Here is a 12228-nt window from a genome sequence, read left to right as displayed (position 1 = left end):
ACTGTTTAACCTTTACCGTTAGTTAACTTCAACTGTCCATTCATTTCTTATAGCCCTCCATTTCAATGATTTTATCCATTAAGTTACTTTTTAGCCAACTGTTACAGCCATATATCCATTGCTTTTTAGCTATCTATTTCAACCATCTTGTCCATTTTAAGAACTATTTCCACACTTTATCCATTACTTTTGGCTAATTATATATATATTATTCTTTTGGCTAATTATATTCCAACTGCTTACCTGCTAACTTCGTCTGCTAAGTTGTTTTCCCACACTCTCAATTACCTTACAACACCTGCTCAAGTGTTACAGCTGACTCAGTATAAGGGATGTATTTTTTAATCAAATCATAATTTCTGTTTTTTTCAAATTAGTTGATCTACAACTTTCCCACGTACTGTATTCCCTGGCAACGGCAGAGTACTTCCTGGCTGGGGTAGTACCCTCTGAATCACTGGAATGAATGGATTACCTTACTTACCCTTCATCAATTCATGGCTCATGATAGAAGCAGTGCTTAACTTGAGCCCTTTAAACTCCAGTGATGCATTGCATCTTAACTGTATCCACTTCCATGTGGGATCAACTTGCAAAAAGCCCTGATGAGAGATACATTATTATTACAGATCTGTTTAATTCATTTCAAAAGGATTTAAAACAAACAGAAAATGCAAGCAATGCTGACTTCTGCAGTGATCAAAACAAAGCTCGCTGATTCTGTAGAAGCTTGAGATAGATCTCGCTGAGAGTCGGCGTCTATTGTCTCCTGGATCTTCAGACGTTCCTCACAGCTGTGATTCACATGACTGTGTTGACATGAGAGCAGGGGCGAGGTGTCCTCTTACCGTTTCCCGTGTCCCATCACTCAGGGCCTAAAGTCTGTTTGGACATGCCCTTTCCAGCACCTCTCAGAACCCGCAACGCCTTCTACCTGCCTTCAAAAGAACCACTCTTCCTTCAAGTCTCACACTTCAAGGGACCTGTGGAAGGATGCGGCAATCTGCTTTGTGGTTCGTCAGCGTGAATGTGTATTAAATTTCTGAGGATGTGTGCTTTCTGCAATGAATCAAAAGCATTTCAGGCCTTCTGAGGTTGCAAAAGTTTCCAATACATCTCTCTGATTCTTTTCTAGTCAACTAAAGGCATTGCATTACAGTGATCAATATTCAAACTTTAACATTTATTTTTCTCACCTGTCACCAAACTATACTCCTGCCAAAATATTCATGATGCAGCCTGATGTAACCCTTCAGCTGTGACCGGGACTCAGTGTGAAGCCGGGGCAGGTTGTATTCTCCGGAGGAGGCCACGTCAAAAGCCTGTTTCAGTGCAAAATCACCTGCTGTGAAATTGATAAGCTCTTCACAACACAGCACAGAACTGTCAGCCATTAGAGACCCTCTTATTTTATTTTTCACCCTTTGAAATTCATCATTGACCCAGTCTGACCTCTGACAGTCACTAAACTAAAAGACATGCGAGAACAAAATACTAAAACTTTACTTTATAAAATAATTATTTCCAGTCCAATGTCACCTATATGCACATCAAACTTTAGCCTCGATAAGAACTAAAAAAGGCTCCTCATAGACATGAATAAAAGCATTATAAAATTAATGAAGGATCCCTCGAACATCAACCTGTTTAACAGCTGCTGGAGGAGATATTTCACTATATCTAGTACCGATCTTCTCGTGTGCACTGAGGTGTGAAATAGCTGAGTTGCTATTGAGATATCCCTCTCGCCGTTTGCTGTGCAAACATTGATTGAATTAAATCAGAGATGGGCAGTAATCTCTTCCTCTCTGCATACTGTCTCTTGGCTCACCAGAATGGATAAACCCAGGATTATGCAGAAGCCCTGAGCCCTGACCACTCACTCTGTGTGATAGGATTAAAGCGGAAACTTTTGTACCTGTGAAACCTTATCCTCCCAGGTCCCGCATTACAGAGGCCTGTGAAACAGACACCTCCAGCTGCAGGGCAGGGGGGGCACACATTCAGCCACGTAGAGTCCACTCTGGTGGGGCATGGGGGGTGGGAGGGGTCTGGTCCTCTTCAACCTTCGGGAGTAGATTTCACATTGACAACAATGTGACAACTGAGACGTATGGGTATATGTGTTAGGGCGAGGGAGTGTCTTCAACACTTTTAACACTTTCACAAGCACCTTGAAAGGCTTCTCACATATAAATACATAGATGAAATAAATAAAGCAGAACACATACAGGTGCCAAGACAATAGCAACATACCTCAGAGAAAATACTGGAGCCTATCAACCTGAAAAGTCCAATCACGCCCCAAAGTCCTTTTATTTGATGTCCTTATCACTACTGAGTGACCTTCTCCCTCCACAGCCGCAGTAAGATACAGTAGGTGTGTGTCCCTGTTGTATCTTCCTACGAGGTAATGAACATTTATGGCGTTGCTGCTTGCCGTTGCAGCTTAGCAACAGCTGTGATACAGAACATTACACATTTTACACACCACACACCAGAGGCGTGGACTCGACTCACACGATTTGGACTCAACTTGGACTCACGACTTAAGTGTGAAATTTGATGGCTTTAGACTCGACTCGACAAAATCAAAAAAGACATGCAACTCGACTTGGACTTTAACCCTAATGACTCACAACGTTACGTTACTGAGCACCAGTTGGAAAAAACAACGATAATTTAGTTCACATAAAAAAATAATAAATTTCAGAATGCAAAACATGCTGGTCGAAAATTACAGACGGAGACGCAAATGGCATTACATTTGGCAAAGAGCGCCTTATGACTTGTTTAGGACTCGAAACTCAAAGTTTAGAACTTGGGACTTGATTTGGGACTAGCCTGTCTTGACTTGGGACACTTGTCAGTCTTGACTTGGGACTTAACTTGGGAATAGCCTCTTTTGACTTGTGACTTGATTCACGACTAGCCTGTTTTGACTTGGGACTTGACGCTGGACTAACCTGTCTTGACTTGGGACTTGACTCAGGACTAACCTGTCTTGACTTGGGACTTGACTCAGGACTAGCCTGTCGTGACTTGGGACTTGACTCTGGACTAACCTGTCTTGACTTGGGACTTGACTCTGGACTAACCTGTCTTGACTTGGGACTTGACTCTGGACTAACCTGTCTTGACTTGGGACTTGACTCTGGACTAACCTGTCTTGACTTGGGACTTGACTCTGGACTAACCTGTCTTGACTTGGGACTTGGCTGAGGACTAGCCTGTCGTGACTTGGGACTTGACTCGGGACCATCCTGTCTTGACTTGGGACTTGTTAGTGTTGACCTGGGACTTGACTCGGGACTAGCCTGTCTTGACTTGGGACTCGTCAGTCTTGACTGGGGACTTGAGTGCAAAGACTTGAGACTTACTTGTGACTTGCAAAACAATGACTTGGTCCCACCTCTGCTACATACTTCACGCTTACTCCTCTACACCGTCTATTGCCTTCTATGTTAATGGTTGTATATATTTTACATATTTCTTCTCTATACTGTATATTGTTTTTAGGGACTTTTTAATGGATTTTCGCATCATCAAAATTATACAACTGGTTATTAACATATATGCAAAATTAGGCAAAACATTTTCTTTTTGAAAGGAAATATAATCTAAAAATAGATTTAAAAATATAGTCTAACTACGAGTCTATTGCTGATTGTTCAATGTGTCTTCAAATGTTGTATTTGCTCCTTTATGTCATATCTCAGGCAATGGAGACGGCAACCCTGCATTTCACTGCACATTGGGCTGGTAAATAAATAAAAAGGGAAAGGGAGGATTTACAGGGAACAGGTATGAGAGAATAACACCAAGTGATGAGCTGCACCTCGCCGCACTCGTGAGCTGCTCTCAACCTGACCGTGTGATATTGGAAGGCAGGCAGGTTCCTTACTTATCTTCGTCATTAATCTTAATTTGTCAGTGAAGGCTGAGGTGAAGGCGGAGGGAAGGAGGAGGAGGAGGACTAAAAGGTAATTGCACCCCTGCTGCTCCATTATGGTGTCATTCCACTGTTAACAGAAGATAAGATCTTCTCCAAATCACCTGAAGCCAATTCTCCACTTTACCTGGCTGGGACAGAGAAGAAAGAGAGATGGTGTCCAGCCTGGTCTCACAGACCACGATGGAGCCAAACTGAACTAATCAATCCGTGCAGAATCTTTCTGACCAATCTGTATGTGTGGTAAAAGAAAAAAAGAAAAGTCTACATCTGATGCCGGATGACGGTTTCCAGCCAGAGTGATGGATGGAGGGAAGGCCGAGCACTTTCTCTGCCCCATGCCGCTTGACACCGTAGTTGATTAATGTGGCCCTGATTGGCAGGTGTGATGGATATCAGTGGATGCAACACGTAGGGACACACAGTTAACCTACTGACACAGCACACGGTTTAACTGGATTGGTGGCATTTGACCCGGACAGTTAACATTAACAACAGTTTAAAAGCAGTACTGCAGAGAATTTAATATTTGTAGTAATTATGCTCATTCAAATCCACTATATTTTAGACTGAGGGGAAACAGATAAAAGAAGGTGTAAGACAGTGTTAAAAAAAAGAAGAAGATATGTACAGGTATTTGTGGAAGTGAGAAATGTTTCCTTCCATATGCCGACATTCTGGTGTTATTAGTTATACGCTGACATGATACTGAGTCTGTTTCATATCGCACCTTACATTTTTTTGCATACGCAGAGCTGTCTGTGACCCATTTCTGTCTAGACAGGATGCCTATAAGAACTCATCCTTTCTAAATTTCAAATTGGGGCATGCAGACAGTGCCTATATCCTCCAGCGCACGTACACAAAACCTTAACGAAGATGCTCTGTGAATTCCTGCAGATAAATCTGTCTTTTTTTTTATTACAGTTTTTAACTTTGCAGATATTCATGCTATAATTGGTTCAGGTGTTTCAACAATCAAAATGAAAATCAGTGAATGGGGAAAGTAATTTCACTTATTTTCAATTATTTTTGCCTTTTATGCTTTAAGTGTATTGCAGAGAACAGTACGTGATGCAGGGGACACTTTAACAATCCATGAATGAGGCAAACAATGGTTAATTTAGATTTATTGAGACTCTACGGATCTAAATTAATTTTTGTTTGGGACTTTTGGGTATATGTAATATACATATATTTTATTTTGTTTGTTTGTTCCTTTAATTTTTAGTCTATAAATTTAATGAGAAGTGAACAAAATGATGAATGTATAAAGGGTAGGTGCAATAAGCTAAGGCTTCAGCCTACACCTTTTTGGTCAGCAGAACCTTATTATTGTTTTTTTTTGTTATTTTTTTATGTGTGTATTTGAGATGTATAAGTTGAAATCAACCAAAAATAAACTAAAACTAAAAAGGTCATCGGCTGGAGCAGATCCCAGCAGTGTGCACTACAGGAGGGCGTCTGAGAGGAAGTGAACGCATCATTGTTTATACTATATGTTCATCACTGATTCTGACTGTCTTCAGTTCTGTAGCCAGGTCAAACTGTCACGTTCAGTTCAGCACAAAACTACTCCACGTGAGCGCTGCACACAAGATTAACATCCTTTTCATACGACAACATTTACAGTCACAATTTATCCTGAATCATCAGCAACACAAAATGCATCAGACCTGCATCGAGAGTTCTTACCAGGAGAGTTAGAGTTACTCGAGCTTTGCACCAGGTGGCAGCCTTCAGTAACTGAATCAAACAAATCCCTGTCTGAAACCTGTAACGCAGGAATAGTTGCATTTACTGTAACACAATAACAACATAAAATCACACTCCCATCTTGAGTAAAATCTGCTGACTGTAGCATCTTATTCTAAATGTGAGTTTATATCTCTCAGCGGTTTCCAGGGTCATCTGTGTCTCCATGAGATAAAAGGCTCCTGTGTGCAGGAGACTGCCACTGGAGCGGGACACACATCCATAGATCACAGACACTCCACTGTAACCAAGACACTCAGTCACAGACCGCAAGCTGTTCTCCGATCCATATGGCCATAAAACTACAGAGATTCCAGCAGTCTGCACCCACGGACAGCACATATAAATTCTAGTCTGCCTTGTACAGCATTTCCTTACCCTTGTTTGCCCTTGTCTGGCGTATTAAGAAAAAAAGTGTGTGTATTAAGTGCCTCCTTCTGTCTATACATGCTTCATTAATACACTGGGTGGATTTACGTGATGAGAAGTCATGTCTCGTAAAAGCTCTCAACGCTGCGTGTCATCAGCTCCTGTCAAGAATCTGACGGCGCTGAGTGTCTTTTACAGAAGCCAGATGGGGAGAGGTGCTAGGATAAAGTGCATCAAGTGCCCCCCTATTGAGCTTTATGAACGGATTAGAGGATTTGCAAAGCTCTGTCATAAGGCCGTCAATCATTGTCACACCCGCCTTGAAATTTACTCCGCTGACCGCGGAGAAAAAAAAGACCTTGGGGCTGTTGTCATAAAGAGTATAACTTCATCTGTCAAGTCATTCACCTCCACATCAACACCTCGAACATTGGGAATTAAAAAAGACAGAGAGAGAGGGAACCATGACACAAGACACTACAAATTACCACAGCATCTCAATACCTGAAGTTTACCTCCAGGAATGTTGTTGCAACTCAATACTTGTACACCTTTCATCATCATGTTTTCCACCTCTCCTTTTGAGCTGTTTGGCATCTCAGCCTGTGATGCAAAGTCTTAAAAGCTGCAATCACCTGTCTGTCTTTCTAATAAAACAGAGGTCCTTTGAAAAGAGCAGAATTTGATATCGGCTTTCTAAATCCTGCATAAGACACAATGCAGCCTCTCTACAGGAGGCAATGTTCAGTGTCATTCACCGCAGACGTGGAGACATGCTGTCTGACTGCTGGGGGGGGATCAGGAGGGCCTCAGGCCTGTTTGCATGTGTATGAAACAATTTGTCAGCCTATATAACCAGCTGACCCCTCGCTCACCACTAACCTGGCCTCCTTCCATTAAAGGATAAGTGAGGTTAAATACAACAAGGGTCTTATTCTGTAGTTTTGGCCATCATTTCTATTGATTATGATAACATTATACTCACTACAGGGATTGCTGAGACTTGGGAACACGGTGACATTGTCACAGCAAAGCAACGTTGCCAGATGGGAAATGTCAAACTATCGTACCAGAGGCTTAAAATTATCAGTATTTTGAGTTTAAATTATTGTACGCAAGTCATAAACACGAGAACAAATAGGCGTAAATGTGTAATTTTATAAACAACTTTTTGACACGCCTACAAATCTACCCACATCGGGTTTTTTTTTAAAGCAAACTGATGTAGCTATGATGCGTGGAAGGGGGTATGTGTCAATAAGTCCGTCAGTCTGACAATTTTTGTAGCCCACTATTTAAAAATTGAATTACAAGGCAGGAGGGAGAGAGAGCGACAGCCGTGCTTGCTAAGTCACTTTAATCAACATCAACATACTGGCCTACACTAAGCATGATTGGCTGGAAAGAGGTCACACCAGAAGAGATGCGTAAACACAGACGTGGGATTCACATTTTGCTATCCGGAAATTAATTATAATGAGACAGCGCAGACTAAAACTTACTACTAATTGTAAGCGTCACAAAACGGTCAAATTATTGTACATTGTGCAGAGGGAAAAATTATAGTACCATACGATAATTATCGTACATTTGGCAACACTACAGCAAGAACAATAGGGCAAGAAATGTAGGGCAATAGGGCAAAAAATACAATCACATGTCAATCAGACAGATTATAACGATTACAGCAATAAACCCAAATTATCCTTTTAAAGAACAATATTAGCCTTTTGCAGATATATTGGTATCGTGTATATGTTGACCGACAAGTAACAAGAAATGGCAAACGAGGTTTGAGGTCATTTGGAATCTAATATTGTTGTTTATGTTACATGTTTATGTAGAAAAAAAACAACCTATCTGCTGATATACCGTAATCGGATTTTTTTAGTAGATTTTAATAGATCCCACAAAATCAATTCATATGTCATCCACGTAATCGTGAACAGGAAGTATAAAGAGCGACAAACGCCGCGTAGGGAGGAGGTCGGGGTGGATGGTTGGGTAAAAAAACACCGGACTTTCGTGTAAAACTAGAAGTCAACGTTGACTTATTTGTCACGTAACTTTTCCTAAATCTAACCAAGTAGTTTTGTTGCCTAAACCTAATCAAGTTGTTTCCCGTGAAGACGGAAGTTTATTTTGAAAAGACTGTATGGAATATAAATTGACACGTGTTGCTGGACATTTGTAGGAGAACGCACGAAAAATGAGGAATAACATTTCGTAAGATATATGAACTGCTGTGAGGACACGTTGATAATACATACATACATTTATAAAAACTAAGTAAAGAATGAAGAAAAAAGAAGAAAACATAGAAATGGATACAAATAATTCAAATTAGATTTTCAGTTGTGCGGTTGTCAAACAAACAAAATAAAAAACTGCAGTGCATAGATAATTAGACCACCACAGAAAAGATACAAAAGCGGTAATGGTGGAGATAACACTCCCAGAGCCGTCTTCACCCTCTGTGTCAACTCATCACCTCCTGGTTGGGTGTCAATGAAGGGAGGAAGAGGAGAGAGGGGTGAGGAGGGAAGGAGAGAGAAGGGGAGCGGCTGGCAGGAGATGGATGGGGGGTGGGTGAAGGGATCACCTTGCCAAATCCGCTATGTGAAGGCCTCAGCTTGGTGCACTTAGCGTACGGCGGCCGGAGCCAACACGTAGCGGGGTCTAGGTCTCCCTGAGGCGACACTCAGGCCCCGGCCTCCCTGCCATTGTCATCTGTCCATCTCTCAGCCTCTCCATCCAGCAATCTGCCTGGAGGAAACTTACTTCCTCCCTCCACATTCTTCCTCCCTCCATTACCCCCAGGAGGAGCAGGGGAAGCTGTGTCGAAGGGGACTCCCATGCAGTATCGATGTCGGAGCCTAAATGTTAGGGCCGCTAATTAGATCATCTATAAAACTCTATAAGACATAAATAAGTTTTGAATTAATGCTACGTTGGACAGAGGATGCGTATACGGCTTGAGCTGGTGGATCTCTGACACTGATGAGTGATAAGATGCTCACACACCTCACTGAGTGGAATGGCAAATATGTCATCATCCTGAGACAGGGTCTAGCCAGGCCGTTTCAATGAGTGCACCCATGTCAGGGTGATGTATGGACGCAGTAACACAACCTCTGAGGAGGGATAGGGGGGGAAACGCCGCGCTGCCAATCCTGCCTCTCAGATCCTGAGCAGAAGAATAGGGGCCGCATGTAAACATTTGAGACACGTCACTCATTTCTCCTCCGGTGATTTATAACCAACCTGGACACTCTGCATGCCAGCAGCCATGTGTGACTCAAAGCTCCAACAGAGGTCTTTGGTTTAACTTTTATATGAATGTATAGCTCACAGTGAAGGAGATAGACATCAGATAGTTCGAACCTAAAGGTCAGCCCTTCTGTTTTAAACACTATGGATTACACCTTCAGAGGTTTGTCTGACAAAACCCTGCCCTTTGGCTGGTTATACATTTTGCGGAGCCCACAGAAAGCCCGTCCCAAGTCTCTTAATGGAAATGGCTTGGGAACTCATTTGTGAGGAACAGCAGCGAGAGAAACACTAAGTCTTGGAGGAATTTCTTCCCCTAGGGATCCCTAAGTGATGTCCATCTCCCCTCAGTCATTCAGAGAGCTGAAACTGGAGAACATGACTGACACTTTGAGTTCCCTCACTCAGGATCTTTTGAGCGATCTATTTATCTGAATCCAGTAGTGTGTTAAAAGGGTTGGTTCACCCACACAAGATGTCCCTTACCTGTAGTGATGTTTAGCCATGCGGATAGTTTGATATTGACACATCTGTCTCTGAGATTTCTGCCAATACAACAGAAATTAATTTGATTTCCTTTTATGGTTCTCAAAACATTAAAAAATTACATTTGATACACTTCAACAGTGATATATAGTTCCAGAAAAAAGAACATACTGTCAACTTTTTTTATCGGGACTATTTCTTTGGTAGAGAGTATACCCAGTGAAAACTGTCAAGTAAATTTTTATTTATATATTTATTTATTTATATGTCTGTGGATAATTCAGAGACATGGGGTCTGGAAATATATTTTAATTTTTTTGAATGCTTTTCAAATGAAATTCCATTTACCTCCATTATACTGGGGTTGCAAATATCTCAAAATACAAGCAAATAAAACCAAAAAAATGCATAAGTACCACTAGAGGTGAGTGAGGGAAAAAAATAATTATTATAAATATAATTTTATAAAATATTTATCGGCTGGGATATGCTCCAGCCCCCCCCGCAACCCCTAACGGGACAAGCGGTTGCAGATGGATGGATGGAAAATATTTATGACCTGACTGCGATTATAATTTAGTAAAATATTTATTTTATTACTTTATTTTAAAGGGGCAGTGCTCATTGATTTGATGGCTAATTTCCATCTGCTATCAATGGCCAGATATTAAAAAGGCTCCTTAAAAATAGCATAAAAATGCATAACTTATACAATTCATATACACAACCGGTATTGGCAATAACCATGATATTTAAAAAATGAAATACTAATATTGTGTTACTAATACACACAAGATAATATCGTGTAAATAATTCAGCACCTCAGTTATTGTTACAGACTCATTCTCCACCTCCCTACACTCGTATTTTGAGTGTAATTAATTTGCCAAAAAGGAGAAAAAATGCAAAATAAACAAAGTTAAAGATGAATTTCGCCCATTTTTTTCAAATTTTCTATAGATCTCGTAATAATATCATTATTTTGAATTCTTTTGGCCACGTTAATCGTGTAGTGAAAATAGGATATCGTGACAGCACACAGTACACAACCTAATAAATATGCAGAGACCAATAAAGTACACATCCACCAATAAATAATTCGCTAAACAAAAATATTATTTTGTATTATTTGTGAAGCACTTTGTAACCATGTTTTGGAAGGTGCTATATAAATAAAGCTATTATTATTATTATTATTATTATTATTATTATTATTATTATTATTATTATTGTTATTATTATTATTATTAAAGGAAGACAGAAAAGACAGCGAACAAGATGGCAGCAGACTAGTATCTAAACATATTTAATTATTAATGAGCCACAGCTTCAATTGGTCAGTAATAGAGTAGCATGTATTGAGTTATCTAATGCTCTCTGGTAGTAAATTAATGAACCGCATTTATGAAATAACTTTATAGAATTCACTGTCACATGAGCACTATTTGTAAAGCTAGAAGAAGTGAAAAGAATCTTATGCAGAAAAAAAGGTCAGATTGAAATATATTTTTTCGTATTTGTGCTGAAGAAATCAGTGCCACAACCTGCCCAGCAGAGGCCCTCATTACATCTCCTCTCCTCCAGTCAGAAACCAAAAACCTCTGCCACCATACCAAAGCCATATCAAGACAGAGGATCCTGAGACACAATAAAATCGGAGATGTATGGGAACCATCTAGGTAGAAATGTCTGCAGTGATTTATCCCAGCACGCCTTTCCCAGTTTAGACTCAGACATGTGAAGATTTAAATGGGAGATACAGGTGAGGGGATTTAAAACGACCCTGGCAGAAACTATGAAATATGGGAACATAAATGTACATTCTGTCAAATGGGTAAAATATCATACGGGTAACACATACTCCTCCATACAGTGAACCCCTGCCAGCTCCTGGATCAGAGCCCAAACATGCTGGACTCTGGGACCAAACTCGCTCACTGTATTCTGGCAAATAAATAAATGTGTGCATGGTTCACTGCCTGGATAACCTGGGCAGTAAAACTATTCAGTAGGTGATTCCAAACATTATTCCTTTTGCTTTTCAAATGCTTTCTAATCCTGTAAGTGTGACACAAACACTTAACAAAGGAATGCTTCTTCGCTGTGCTTAAGCGCAACCCGCTGAGAGGAGAGTTCTACTTGCCATAAGATGTCAAAATAATCAGCTCAGAGTGTTCAGGAGCTGGCACGACCTCAAAGGGCCGGCCATCATGTATGACAAAGAAGCCAGAGTGTGCAACCGGGAGGACACGGTGGAAAACAACACCGAGTCTGTGAGTGCACTGGACCAACAGTGATATACAGTAGCTTTAAATGTTGGTGGCAATCTTCAGCATCACAAGAAACACAAAAAATAAGCATATTCATTTTGGGCCAGACTGACTGATTAAAATATA

The sequence above is a fragment of the Sebastes umbrosus genome, chromosome 20 (assembly GCF_015220745.1).
Source record: "Sebastes umbrosus isolate fSebUmb1 chromosome 20, fSebUmb1.pri, whole genome shotgun sequence".
Taxonomy (NCBI): domain Eukaryota; kingdom Metazoa; phylum Chordata; class Actinopteri; order Perciformes; family Sebastidae; genus Sebastes; species Sebastes umbrosus.
This window is presented reverse-complemented; position numbering follows the sequence as displayed.